Genomic DNA, 15,796 nt, shown 5'->3' with positions numbered 1-15,796 from the left:
GGGAGAGATTCACAGTCTAACATGGGTGATAGGGATTGGTAATAATTTGTAAACACAGACACGCAGTTTTGAGTATATAAGGTGGGAGCCGCCCGAGGCTCGGGGGCAGAATGCCGTGGTCTCCTTGCTAGCCAGAGCTGGGCAGGTCAGAGAAAGAAAGTTACAGATAAGGAGAAATAAACAACCTTGAGAAGCTGATCCAACACATTCCAACTCCTTCTTTGGCTGCATGGGCTAGGGAACAAGGACTTTTACAATCTTAGGGTCATCCAGACATACAGAGACACCGAGACCCTGAGAGTCATCTAGTTCTAACCCCTGCCGTGGGCAGGGACACCATCCACTGTCCCAGGTTGCTCCAAGGCCTGTCCAACTTGGCTTTGGACACTTCCAGGGATCCAGGGGCAGTCACAGCTTCTCTGGACACCCTGTGCCAGGTTCCCACCCTCACAGGGAAGAATTTCTTCTCAACATCCAATCTAAACCTCCTCTCTGTCAGTTTGAAGCCATTCCCCCTCGTCCTGTCATTCCATACTCTTGCAAACTGTCTCTCTCCCTCTTCCTTGCAGGCTCCCTTTAGGCATTGGAAGGCCACAATTGGGTCAGCCCAAAGTTTCTCTTTTCCATGCTGAACAATCCCAGTTCCCTCAGCCTTTCCTCCCAGCAGAACTGCTCTGATCATCCTGGTGCCTCCTCTGGTCTGGCTCCAGCAGCTCCAGGTCCTTCCTGTGCTGGGGAGCCCAGAGAGCTGATGGCACAAACTGTGCATCCACGTGGGAACACAAGCAAGGGGGATGAATTTACTGCTCTTACAGGCTCAGCTACCCAGAGCACTGGTCCTGCTTCTTGCCTTTGGGATAGATGCTGCATCCCTGAGGAGCTGTGGCCAGCTCAGCCTTGCTGCACATGTGAAAAATGCTTCATCCAGGGAGAAACACGATGGGTACTGGTAATTCAGAAAGAGCTGCTGGTTCCAGCCTCTCCAGCAATGCACCTGGAGTGGATCTATCATCCCAAAGGGAATCTCCATCAGAACAGACTGCTCTCTGAGGAGGACAGGAGCCTGCATCACTGAGCTGACCTTTATTTCATGCTGCTGTTTACTCACGAGAAGGAACTGCAGGACAGAGATCTTTAGTGTCCAAGCAGAAAGGTTAAAGGGAAACAATGGGCCGTAAATTTGGATGTGGAATTGAAATGTAGCAGCTGAAAAGGAAACATGTAGTTAGATGTTGAGGCACAGACAAGAAAAATATGTTTGGTTTGAAAGAGATACAGGGATTGAGAAATCCAGTGCAGTGAAAGACAGCACCAAAAAAAAAAACCAAGTTTCAGAAGCAAACATAATGTAGCCATAGCAGCATTGCAGATGAATCATAGTTTGGACTATGGAAGTCCACTTTTGCCCGAAGTTTATCCAAATTTGTAAATCTCTGAATTCAGCCTCTTCTTCTCAGCTTGAAAAATTGTTTACCCACCAAGTGTTTGGAGGGCATGTGCACTTTGCTAATGGTTTATTTTAGATCTGGATAACTTTTTGATCACCTTTACATTTCCAAAATGAAACCCAGCACTGGGTGAAAACCAAGTTTCTCTCTTTCTTTCTGATTTTTCAAAGAGATTTGTCTCCAAGGTTTTTGATTTATGTCACTGACTTTATGAATTGAGTGGGTTTTTTACTCCTGAATCTTTGTTTCAGTCTCAAAGAATCTCCAGGATGTTGGTATTTGAGATTCTCAAGGGGAAAATAGAGGATCAGAAAAGAGAGAGTGGTAAAAGAAGTTGGAAAAAACCCATATTGTAGGGATTGCATTTATGGGAGGACATATATATGTGAATTTCCCATGGCAATGTATAATGAATTAAAAAAGAATGCAGATTTCAGCAAAGCTCTTTCACCAAGCTCTTGTATTCTGGTGCTCACAAGTGATGTGAGTTTTCCAGTTTGCCTCCTGAATTTTCCTGGAGTATTCTGGGAATATTTACGTTAGGTAAGAGGTTGCCATTCAAGACCATTATCTCCAAGAAGCACCTCCCACAATTTCTCATTTTCTCCAGAAACAGAATAAATTCTATATTTTGAGCCAGGACTGAATTAAATGATACATCCACAAGAATTGTTCAGGTTTTCTAACTGTAAGTGTCATTTTAATAACCAAAGCAGCCAGATTTTGTGGCAAAGAACAATTTCTATGTTCAGTGCTCCACAGGAGGCCAGAGGAGGGAGTGAGAGACTCACAGGGGAAGAACCTTTTTGGAAATCAGTTAACCACAAAAACGGCTTTGGGTTTGGTGTGGATTAACCCACTGAATCCTTACTTGGAATTTATGTGAAGGGGTTAGGGTTATATTATATTAACAAGTAAAATTTGGGTGTTGCTTTTTTGTCACTCACTCACACCTCCCACGTGTCCAAACCCCTGAACCCTCCACACCCCGTAACGAGAAATGCCCAAAGGTAACAGGAATGTTCCTGGATTTGTCTAGATACTTGTGAGAGAATGAGAATCCCTGGGAGCAGATCAGCTGCTCCATCTCTGCAGCCGAGCAGCACAGCTGGAGTTGAGATATTGCCCTCACCAGAGCACACAGCTTCCATTGATCACACAAACACCAGGGGCTGTGCACAGCCATCCCTGAGAGAGCCTCTTCATCAGGGCAGCCTCTTGAGGTTCAGGGTTATTATATATTATAATATGTATATGGATATACATATGTATATTATATAGTACAAGATACTATATATTAATATATATTAATACCTATTTTAATATAATTAATATACCGATATTAATACTTATTATATTAATATATATTAGCATATCTCGATATGCATATTAATATGTATTAATTATATATATTAATATAAATATATTTGTATAACTATTCTATATTTTAATATATTCTATATATTAATATAGAATAACATATTAATATATTAATATGATATTATTATATTAATAATTATTATGCTACTTATTGCATCTATTTTATATTACTTTATTATAATTATTATGAGGTTCATTTCCCTGACAGCCTGGGAAAACAACTTCCCTGGGCTGTTCAGGGTGGGACGTGCCTTCCTGCTGGATTAGTCAATCAGGACATTAAGGCTGAGGTTCATCTTCCTTCAGATCTCCACAAAGGAAACATTTTCCAGTGCAGCGTAGCCACCTGGACTTCAATTATTCCCTCAGCAGAACAACCATTTCAGGGTATGATTAGCCTGATATTAGACTGGAAAACCATCAATATCACAAACCACATCACCACTGACTGTAAATCCTTGTCCAGGTGAAAAGCTGGAACCAGATATTCCTCAGGGTCCCTTCCATCCCAAGCTGTTTAATGATTCTATGTTGATGACCTCTCCAGTGCAATATGGCTAAATTTATCCCAATAAATCTATTAAAATCCCCTTTTTTTTTTTATTTGTTCTTTCCCACCACTGGTTTAAAACACAAACTCACCTTTTCATGGAGTTTGTGTTTTTGTGTTTTTTTTTTTTTTTTTTTTTTTTTTTTTTTTTTTTTTTTTTTTTTTTGTTGTTTTTTTTTTTTTTTTTTTTTACCACTGTAGGCTCCTTATCAGAGGACAGCATTCTGCTCTAACCCAAGAATCAGTGAGCCACAAATAAATTCCTCATGAGGAAGCTTTGAGCTAAGTTATCAAAATCTTCACAGGAGCAACTGTGGAGCTGTTATCTCTGCTGATTCAGCTATGGATAAGCAAGTTTTGGCAGAGAAATTATAACAAGAAGCTCCAGGGTGGTAGTTTTTTCTTCAGTACCTACTTATATGAATGAGCCTGGATCAAGTCCCTGTATTATCCAGCCAGTGGAACCACAGGGTTTAAAAAAGCTGAGCATAGAAACCTTATTTTTACCCTTTTAATTTTTTTTTTTTTTAGTTCCTCATAATTTCTTTCATATTTCAGTTTTGTTCCAGACCCACAGAAGATGAATCTTCTCCATTCATTGCTTAAAGAAAATGAGACTGAGACATTCTCTCTTTATACACAGAATATTTGGTGTCATGCATAAATTACTTCCCAAAAAACAAAAAAAAAAAAAAAAAAAAAAAAAAAAAAAAAAAAAAAAAAAAAAAAAAAAAACACCAAAAAAAAACCACCTAAACAAAAAAGGAATGTATGAATCAAGCAAGAGCAGAGCGAGTGTTCTGCTTATCAGGAGTTCCTAAACACAAAGAAGGAATATATTAATCTTGTAACAGGGTTCATTTAGTGCTTGTGATCCTTAATTTTCTAAGTCCTCAGTCATTCTCCTCAAGTTTTGCTAATTTTTTAGACAATTTCCTCTGGACTCTGTTTTTTTGGTGAGTAAAATGCTCCTCTGGGCAACCTCTGCCAAGGCCTCACCACCCTCAAGGGGAAAAATTTCCTCCTAAAAGTCAATCAATTCTTGATTGTAAGGAGTTTTTTCTGTTCCTCACTTGCTGCATTGAACAGGTCCTACTGAGATGTCAGGCACTCTACATATTTTTTGCTTAGGTTTGGGTGCTAACAATCCTGTTTTAGACATTCATGAGAGATTTATGCACCACTTCTGCATTTATGTATGAGCACATCCATGGGAGGAATCAGATCAGACCAGATCAGATGCTGTTTGTTGCTTTGCTGGAACATCATCCTGGGTTATTCTGATTGTAAATTCTATTGATGTAATTTTTCAGATTCAGTGGAAACTGAACTGGCTTTTTGAGAATTACTAAAACCCTCTTCTTTTTGATCTACTTTGTCTACTTTTTTTTTTTTTTTGGTTGTTTCATTTTGTTTTGTAGTTCTTGAAAGATGATTAAGAGGCTCACTTTCAAATGTGTTTTCTTTTGATGAACTGTTTGTTCATGACTAACTTTAATCTTCTGAAGTCCATTTCCTGTAGGTTCTGGCAATCTAAACACTGAGGAAAACCACTCAGCCTCTTATTCCAACATATAGTAAAGTCTGAAACTCAGTTTTTCAGTCAGAGCTGTGTCCAGTTAGAGCTGGATAATCTCCCCAAATCCCTTCTCTTCCAGAAGCCTTGTGACCCACAGCCCGTGGTTATATCTGTGTGATCCCATTTGGCCCAGTTTGGTGCAGCAGATGATGGAAACATGATTTTGAGCTGTGTGAGGAGGTTCTGTGTGTTAAAGCCATGTGAGAGAAGTTAAATTTTTGAGCCAGTAGGCATTCCAGGACACAAAAGAATGGACATGACAGCTATTAAAACCATCAGGGAAGGAACAGAGAACTGAAAGATGGCAAATCAACAGGACAAAGGGGCAAACAGACTGGGCCAGCAGCCACTTTTAGGGCCATGAGTGCTCTAATCTTTCACTTGGTAGAGATTGGATCCTTGCTCTCCACAGTGTGTGTCAGCCAATAAATATTTGCTGTGTGCTTTTCTCTTCTTGATGCTCTGTTCATAATTAGTGCGTGGTGGGAAATACCCAACAAACCTGATCTCCTGAGCTGGGGTTTGGGGGATGATGGCAGCCTCATGCCAGGCACCAGCATCATGTACAAAAACTGTGTTGGAAAGGTCAAAGCAAAGGAAAAAAAAAAAAGTAAATGGCTTTAATGGTTTTAAAATGAAAGTGGATAGGTTTGAAGTAGAGATTAGGAAGAAATTCTTCCCTGTCAGGGTGAGGAGACCCTGGCACAGGGTGCTCAGGGAAGCTGTGGATCCCTGGAAGTGCCCAAGGCCAGGTTGGATAAGTTTTGGAGCAACCTGGGACAGTGGAAGGTGTCCCTGCACATGGCAGGGGTGGAATGTGGTGATCTTGAAGGACACTTCCAACCTAAGCCATTCCATCATTCTGTGAATATTTGCAGGAATAACTGACTCAGGTGTTTTTCCCTGACAAGGAAGCATTTTTTTAGTGAATTTTTTTTTTCATTGACACTTCATAATCTTCAATAAGAGGCACAACATTGCAAATCTGTACTCCTCTTAAAAAGATGAAGTTCATTTTGCAGAACAGCCCACATTTTTCATGTCTTTGAAGAGTCACACGTGCACTCCAGAAAAAGTGATATTTTTCCTTTGTGCTTTTGATCAAGAAGTCTTACTCTGCTGAGGCTTTTTAGAGCACACCTGATAAAATCCATTATACATTTTTTCTGCTGCACTGCTGATCAAAAGCCTCTGACAACTGACAATAGTGAGGCCATCTGTCACTTTGAAAACCTGTATTTTTGAAAGGAACAAAATCAACCTCTTTTGCCCCAGTAAGGAAGTAAAAAACACAGACAGCTCTTCCCATCCATAAACCATAAAGCTTGTGAATAACACACGGGCATCCCATCATTCCCATTATCACAGCTGGGAGAATGGAGTACATGGAGGTGAAGTAACTGATGAGCATCAGGCAACAGCCTTTGACCTGAGGCAGAGAAAAAGCCTGAGTGTCTTATAGAGAGTCTTTGTGCCAAGGGTTCACAGCTTTATCAGTGACAAACTGATCTAAGTGTGATTACCACTTTTGCTTTCCTGGAAGGAAGCTGTACTTCAGCTCCCCAGCTAAAATTCAGCTTCTTTTATCAGAACTAAAAAATGGGGTTGAATAAAGGCTGAAACTCCAGACACTCATTAATTGCTTCAAACTTTGGTGACGTTGGTTTCTGTCCGTCACTGTTTTGTCAAAAGCAGAATTCTTGGAACTCTAACTAGTCATGATGGTTTGGGGTTTGGTGTTATTTTAGCTCTTTTGTGCTTTTTTTTTTTTTTTTTTTTTTTTTTTTTTTTTTTTAACAAAGATTGTAAGCATGAACACTTCGTTTTTGTCCTTCTCCAGCACCCTCTACCAAGTGTGCTCTTCTTGCTGTGCTTAACAGATAGGTGTTTTTCAGTAGCACTTGTTATCTTCTTACCTATCTTTTCATTTTGAAAAGATCTCACATCACTGAGGACTAGGTCCTAGCAAAAAACTTGGTCTCCTGCTATAGGGCTTGAAGGTGCTTGAAGGTGTTGGGTAGTTAACACCCCTGGGTGTCTCTGACCAACTGTTTCTTCAAATTCAGTGGGGTTGGTGAAGGAGCAGGTTGAGGTACTGGCTTCTATGACATAAATACAGAACACACCCATGGCCAACACAGCTGCACTTTCAGCATCTTCCTTGTCCAATTTCACATTGAATTAAAGATTTCAGCACATTTCACGTTGTAGTGATGATCTTTAACACTTAAAAGTAGCTTCATATCTCCAGGTCACTTTAGGTATTGGTGTTGGGCTCTGGCGTATGAGCTGAGCAGAACAGATTAAATCCTGTAAACATTAAAGTTTTGGATGCTAAAATACACAGGTGGATCTAATGCTCCAAAGCATCTGGCAGACATTGTGTGGTAGATGAATAATCCTTTACTGCAGCCCACACAGTGCTGCCATCTCTTTATTTATTTATATAGAGGTACAATTTATTCACATACTTGTACCAGGGAGAGGTGAGTTCAGTTCTAGAAATAACTACACTGAGATACAGATGAGTAATATTATCAAGCCTGTTAAATTATTGCTTATTTTTTCTCTTTTGCAACTCATTGAAAGTCCTGCTCTTCGCTGATGAATTTAGACATTTTTTTTCTGAGCAGTGAAAACTGAAACTGATGTAATAAATTAAGAAAGTCTGAGCAGACTTTTAAGCATTATAATTATTCCAATTCATCACTTTTTGTGCTTGAATTCTTTAGCAAAATCAGTGTGTCAGTGCATTTACTTAATGCTGCAAAATAGATGTCAGGAGTGATTGGTTGTGAGATGTGGCACCTCCAGGAGTTACAGACTGTCACCTGTGCTTCGCAGTGTATAAATGCCCTTTTTGTTAAGCACCAAACTCTGGATGCTGACCCTACATCCAGTTCTGGGGTCCCCATGACCCCATGTCTACACGAAAGACCTGGAACTGTCCAAGCAGATCCTGAAATGGGCCACAAAGATGCTCAGAGAGCTGGAGCACCTCTGCTGTGATGAGAGACTGAGAGAATTGGGGTTGTTCATCCTGAATAAAGGAAGACTCTGGGGAAACTTTATTCCAGATAGTCCATAAATGAAGGGGAGCTTATAAGGAAGACAGAGTTTTTTTTAACAAGGCCCACAGTGACAGGAAAAGGAGAAATGGTTTTAAACTGAAATAAGGTAGGTTTACATTTGACATAATGAAGATTTTTTTTTTTTTTTTTTTTTACTGTGAGAGTGGTGAGGCAGTGGAACAGGTTGCCTTGAGAAGTCATGGATATCCCATCCCAGGAAGTGTGCAAGGCCAGGTTAGATGGAGCTCTGAGCAAACTCATCCTGTGAAAGATGTCCCTGCCCATGGCAGGGGAGTTGGGATGAGATTAATTTGGGTCCCTAGAAACCATTCTGTGATTCTTCTGAAGACATCCTTATTTATCTATTTATCCTTTCACATACTAATGAGTCTAAGAGCATGAGGATGTCCACAAGCAACCAAACCCAAGTCTCACCAAGATCAGCATCCCACTTGCACTGGTGCTTGTTCATGGAAGAGTTTGAGACAAGCTCAGCTGTGTAGTGATATCACCCTGCTGTGCTCTCCCAGCCTCCAGTGAATTGTAGTTTGGAGACTTCCTGAAAGAAAATTTTGTCTTTATATTAATAATCCTCAATGGACTTTGTCGTATTAAATTTCTTGAGAGTTTTCTGTATATGTTGACCTCTGGAACATCCTTTGGTGAAGAATAAGAGTTTAACAAGAAATTCTATGAAGAAATGTATCCTTTTGATTTTTCTGTATGAATCAAAAAAAAAAGCCTTCACTTCCATATTGCCTGTAAGAAGTAACTGCCTCCCAGGATCTCTCTATTATTCCCACAGTTCAGGTGAATCTCCTGTCGTTGTACCTGAAGAAACCTGCATTAATTTTCTCATGCTAAAACTACATAAATATTGACAAATTTGTTTTTTTATCTCCAAGCTGATATGAATTTCAAAAAGCTAAACTGTCTAGTAAACATGTTTTTCCAGGGTTTTTTTGTTGTTGTTGTTTATTTGCTTTTTTGTTTTTGACTCTTCCTCTCTTCCTCTGATCTCTACTATTTCCTTGTATTTCACTGTTTGAATGCCAAACTAGACAAAGGGGATTCTTCACCTCTATCAATGCATATTGAACCAGAGAAATGTTTTTTTTTTTTCCCTAGTGCCCAATTTGGATTCAGGAGACTTTGCTGCCCTTAATGGAGCCACCTCCATTTACGTCAGCCAAGAAGCTCAGCTCCTTCCCAAGGCTAATGAGAGCACTGAGTGAATCGTTCCTTGATGTGGGGTATTCTTTAAGCTGGGAAAGCCCATTTCGTGTTGCTCCTAACAGCTCCTCTCCGACGCAGCTGACACAGTTCTCAGCTTCCTCACAAGCAGCAAGCAAAGAGGCTCCTCAGGAACAAAGTATGAGCTGAATGAAATAGAAGTTATGGCTGTGACGTTGCCATAGCAATCAAAGTTCATGCCTGATGCCAAAATGGTACCACTATAATCACCCATCAAAGTGGCCAGTTGCCATGGAAACTCTGAAAGGCCCCCGGACTTCAGCTTCAGTATCTCCACCACTGAAAATAAATAAATAGGGCTGCTAGTCTTTTAAATAATTAGAGTTTATATCTTTACAGTACCATTCTATGATCATGACACGCTGAAGGCAAAACCACTTGCTAAACACTATCAATAAATCCCACATTTTGTCAATAACCACTGTGTGCACCACTACCACACTGGACAAAGTAAACTTCTTTTTTCCTCACATGTAGAAGTGTTCCATGGCCTGCTGCCTGCTGGAACGTGTGTTGAGACATCCTGCTACGTGGTGTGGGGCTGGCTTTGATGTGGTGTGGGCTGGGAATACCCTGCCCAGGGACTTGTTCATCTGAGGTTTCAGTAATGGTAAAAAAAATGGAGTGAAAAAAAGCTTTTGTTACATAAGAAAATTTTGGTAGAAGTCACTTCAAAATTGCTGTTTTTTTTTTTTTTTTTTTCCTTTCTGCATACCTTCTGTATGTATACATATGAAATGCAGCCTGAATGGCAATTAAATGGGAGTCCAAAATATCCCAAGTCTACTGGGGAGAAGAAGAAAATCCTTTAATTTAAAGTGCACATAATTGGCAGAATGCTACTGGGGAGCTGGACTCTTGCCTAGCTGTAAGTCAATCTTTTCCCTGTGTCACATGCCCCAGTGATGATGTTTCTGACATTAGCATTTAAAGGACTGAAAGACTAAAAAAGCCAAAGTGAAAAACATTTAAATTCCAACTATTTAATGGAGGAAAAACATCTCTTCATCTCTCCCTTTCCTCTCATTGGTTTCTGTACTAGGAGAAAAGGAATATCTGTCCATTTTGGTTTTGGATGATCCAAACTGAAATCCCACGGCCAATATCGCAATTCATTTTCAGTTTCAAAAGGTTTTACCTGTACAGTCTCCCCCTAAAATGGCAAGTTCTTACATCATGTCTCAGGATGAGAGTTTTTTTTACTCTACCTTGCAAATATTAAATCATGTAGAAGCCATATACATTCTAATGAATCAGGGCACACAAAATACTTGTAAGTATCTTATGAGGAGCTGTTTCTTCATGGAATCATGGAATGGTTTGAGTTGCAAGGGATCTTAAAGATCACCCAGTGCCACCCCCTGCCATCAGCGGGGGCACCTTCCATTATCCCAGAGTGCTCCAAGCCCTGTCCAACCTGGCCTTGGGCACTTCCAGGGACCCACCACCCTCACAGGGAAGAATTTCTTCCTAAACTCTAAACCAAGTTCCCCTGTTCAGTTTGAAGCCATTTCCCCGTGTCCTGTCCCTCCATCCCTTGTCCCCAGTCCCTCTCCAGCTCTCCTGGAGCCCCTTTGGGCCCTGCAAGAGGCTCTGAGCTCTCCCTGGAGCCTTCTCTTCTCCAGGTGAACACCCCCAGCTCTCCCAGCCTGTTTCTTCATTTTCTTCCTGTCTGGAGCAGGATGCACTTGTGTATCAATGCAAAATGCCCAAAATTTGAACCACATGAGACAGGTTTAGTTAACCTTGATGCTAATTTCTGTACTGATGACCTTGCTTTGACAATAGGTCATAAAAAAAACCAAATTCTAGGAGCGGCAACCACTCATTTACCATTGCCCAGGATTTTTCAAAATCTTTCTAACAGCAGATTTTGATTTTTTTTCTTGTTGGCTAAAGCGACTGAGATTATTGCTAATGAGAGAGAACTTGGTAGAATTCCAGGCAATCATTTTTGTATATTATATCCAGGTTCTTCCAATCCTCTGTTTTTTTTGCTGGGAATTTTGCCAAAAATGCAAAAGATAGCAATGTTTGGAAAAGATATTTTGTGTGTCAGGCTCTTTCCCTTGTAAGGAGGTTACAGTTAAGTACACGATGACATATGTAATATTTTTTATGAATCTGTAGTGATAAAATCACCTGCACATTTTACATTATTAATTCTGAAGGAAACAGGAAGTTATTTAATAAAACCATATTGATTAAAACCATTCACTTTTTCACAGCATTATGCATTGAAATAGAAATAAATAATTTTGCACATTTTATATGGCCAAGGAAATAATTGTAAATAGTTTTCATTCTTCTCAAAGTTAACCAAGTTTTTCTAATTACAGTGTTATCCTGTATTCTTTCTTTTCATAAACCATGAATCATGGAGGTGAAAAATGAGAACATAACATCCCAAGGTCCATGAATCAGCACCATGCTGATACTTTCATTTTGTTCTCCATGATTTTCCTTATAACTCTCAAATTTTGATCTCAGAGGTTATTATTTGTGCTGTATTTTTGTCATCTCCTACTCAATCAAAAGCCAACTGGTATCAAAATACCTTTCTCTAATCCCCCCAGCAGTAGTTGATCTTTACTCAATCAAACACTGTCATCAGTAAAATGTCACAGCACCATTCACCCTTTCTGCTCTAAATCAGTTACAAATATTTTGACCATCCCAGGTTATAGCAGAGCATTCAGAAGGATGCCATCCATTGGGAGAAATAGTTATTTATTCCTATCATCACTTTCCTACTTTTTATATAACTTTTTTAACCAAATAACGTCCTACTCTCTAATTCAGCAATAATTATTTCCTCTGACAGCCTTTTGAACAGTTGTTTGGCCCAAGTTTTGGTATGTAAAAATCCACAGTGAGCGGAGCACAAAGGGTAAGAGTTTCCATAAAGTGAAAATGGATCACAGAAGGAAAATATGACACTTTTCCCAAGAAAGAGTTTTGCAAACGAATGCTTTGATCCCTCTCATGTTGCTCTCAGAGGAAATGTTTATATTGATACAAATTGTAGATGAAGAAAGCTCTAAGCTGATAGTTCACAATTTTACAGATACTCACATTTCATTGAGAAATCTTTTATGAACATTTCTGCATTCATTGTAGAGAAGGTCGTCATTTCCTGTCAGTGAAGATTCTGATTTACAACTGCTCCTGCTTTTACTGGCAATTCCAAGTAGTTCTCATTATTCATGGCATTTCACATCCCTGTATTACTGATATTCTCTTTTTCTACTCATATAAGGTAGTTAATATTATATTAAGTATATTAAATATTGTACACCACATGTAAGGTTTGTAATGCAAATGATGCTTTATCATTTACACCCTTAGACCACAGCTCCATTTAACAGGAAACCTGAGGAGAGGTATCTCAACGCCAGATCAAAACACCCATAACCTCACAGAGCAAGAATATCAACTCAAACAGTGCTTCACTTCAAATTTATTCCAAAAACAGAATAATGAAAATTACAGGGCAGTATATCCTGACAGTCTTGAGGTCAACTCAAATACCATCTGTACCCTTCAGCAGACACCATTCAGTTTTTAAGGCAGTATTTGCTGTAAATACTAAATCATGGGAGGGTTTTTTGATTATTTTGAAAGGAATACAAGTGTGTACCCACACCTGGGTCATGTTAAATATGTTTTGATGGGCAATCTGGTGGTGCACACATCTTGCACCCATGAAAGCAGTCTTACTTAGACATCACTTTACTCCAAAAGGAACCTCCTGGGCTACAGTTGGCTCATGATTTAGCCAAGACTTCTCTGTTTGAAGACTCATTTACACCTCATTTTTATCTGGGAGGTGAGTATTTGTCTCAAAGTCCTGAGAAATTATGTATGGTGGTAGTGACAGAATTTATAATTATCACATTTTGGTGCATTGTGTCCTGCCCTCCTAAACTTAATGACACCACAGATCTTTCCCAAATCCAGTGGACAACAGGCAGGAATCTGTCTCTTCATCAAAATTCCACTTTCCCCCCCATTTTCCCTTCCACTGGTCCTGGTGACACCTACTCTGAGTCATGTGCTGAAGCAGCACAGGAGATGAGAGTAGTTAAAGCTTTGAAGATTCTGCACAGTGCAAACAAGATGTCTTTGCATATCTATAGTGGCTCAAATGCATCATTCACTGAAGGGGGACAGCTTTCATTCAGAAATAACAGCTTTGGAGGAAGATTTCAGCTGGCGTGGCATTTTAGTCCAGCTTTGAGTGTGATTCATGTAAGAGTCAAATGTGCACACACATATATTTATATATATATATAAATATATATGTGTGTGTGTGTGTGCATGGCAGATGATCCAGGCTTTTATTTCCCAGATGGCTGCTGCGACCCAACTTTTCTGAGGCAGAGATAAGATTTGTTATGCAATTTGTTATGTAAGCAGTTTTCCCTGCCACTGCCTCATTAAAACATTTGTGAAGGGAGTGAGAACGAGCTGAACTGGGTGAATCAAACCTTTGGTCGAGCACTTAGGAAAGGACAACCTTGTAATTTTGCAGCTTTTTTGTGGAAAAACTCCATCAGTGAAGTAACTAAAGCTGATCATTTAAAAGTTGGCCAAAACCAGCATGAGCATTGAGAGATAACATAGAAAAAACAAGACAACGTTAAAGAGAGATGGTTTAAGATTGGATATTAGAAGAAATTCTTCCCTGTGAGAGTGGTGGGGTTCTGGCCCAGAGCAGCTGTGGCTGACCCTGGATCCCTGGAAGTGTCCAAGGTGGATGGAGCTTGGAGCAGCCTGGGATAGTGGAATGTGTCCCTGCCCATGGCTGGGGGTGGAACTGTACGATCTTTAGGGTCCCTTCCACCCCAAACAATTCCATGGTTCTGTGATTCTATTAAAGAAATTTTACCAAAAGAGTGAATCTCTTGCAACTTTCTGAATTCTTGTCATCTCCCCAGTCCCCCGTGTCTGCCCTTTATGCCCCTTTTGTAAAATGACCTGACTAGAAACCTTAAATTAAAGTACAAACAAAATGTTGAGTGAGTTAGGCAACATTTACCAACTTAGAAAAGTGTAAGGAGAGGGTTGGGAGTGTTTATCTCACTCTTTTTCCTCTCTAGGTGAATCCCATGCTTATAAAAATGAGATCCTGAATGGGCTGAGTCCTCTGGGCAATATGGACACCCCACATGAACATTTAAGTTAACAGGGAGGGTAAAGACACCAAAACAAGTCCTGCTGCCACATTCCATCTTCCTCCTGATAAGAAACTTCAAGGCAAGAAGAAAATATAAGGAAGAGAAATAAAAGTTTTTCAGTCTTTCTGATTAATGAATAAAATGGGCTGGGAAAGGAGTCATGGAGTCACAGAGGACTGGTTTCAACAAGAAAGAGGGAAAGCATTTTGAGAAACTCCCCTAGAGTAGAAGGTCATAAACAGCCAAACAGGGATGGCAGTTAGATCCTTATTTATAGCAATACTTATTTCATTTGAGAGGAAGATTGAAATTCAATCCTCGGCCAAACTACGTGAGGATTCAGAAAGGGCACAGAGTATAAAAAATGCTTGGAAGAAAAAAGCAGCAACCCCTCTAACAAAGAGAAAGTGCTCATGCCCTCACCTCACCTGTCCTTTGTCTGTAGAAACAGCGTGACCCCAGCTGCTAAACTGAGCTAAACTGAGAGAACTGAGACAGCCTGAGAAGGGAGGAACCCTGTGGATCCAGGAGCAATTACTTGGCTTGGCTGAAAACATCAATAGTGTGTGTCAGAATAGAACCCCAGCACCATGGAGAATAGAAAATATGAACCCTTGAGCTGAGTGTGAACCTGAAGATCTGCTGGGAGATTTCTGCTCTTTATGGCTGGGGCTGTTGTCAGCTTGTCACTGCATGGGAATGAAAGAACAACTTTAAAGCATTCATCAAGGTTGGTTTTAACAAGGGCAGGTGTTGCTTTGATACCTTGCCAGTGATTTGACTTTCTATTAAAAATTGTCTAAACTCCAACTTATCCCATATCTACCTGGAGGGCTTGAAAAGATTGTTGCTGGAAGTGAAAGCTTCCTTCTGAGACAGCATTTACCCAGGAGAATTCAAATGAAATGAGGTTTCTCATTACATTGATCAACATGGAGTAAAAAGTCTGCAGCTGAAACCCATGGCTGAGCAAAGTTATGGCTCAGATTAAATCCTGGTGTAGGTTTAAGACCTTCAGATTAGGTGAAAACCTTCTGCAGATTGTTCTTTCTCTCTGTGGATTGTGTCTACTCAGTTACCGGGTAAACCCCCATACAGGGTTATTTAAAAGTGAAATAGAAGCTACTACCTAATTAATAATCATAATCAGTGATGGAAAATTTGAATCCCTACAACCCAAAGCAACCAGATCCTACCTCCCTGTTCACTCAGGGATGCTTTGGATTATCTGGTGTGAAGATTTGGATCCACTCTGTTGCGCTGGATGTCTCAGATGTTCTGACCTCCTTGGCCCTCAGCTGGGAGCTGGAATGTGGCAATTTTGGGTGTGTGTG

Source organism: Vidua chalybeata, chromosome 1 (genome assembly GCF_026979565.1).
Source record: "Vidua chalybeata isolate OUT-0048 chromosome 1, bVidCha1 merged haplotype, whole genome shotgun sequence".
Classification (NCBI taxonomy): Eukaryota; Metazoa; Chordata; class Aves; order Passeriformes; family Viduidae; genus Vidua; species Vidua chalybeata.
Note: the sequence above shows the minus strand (reverse complement) of the source record.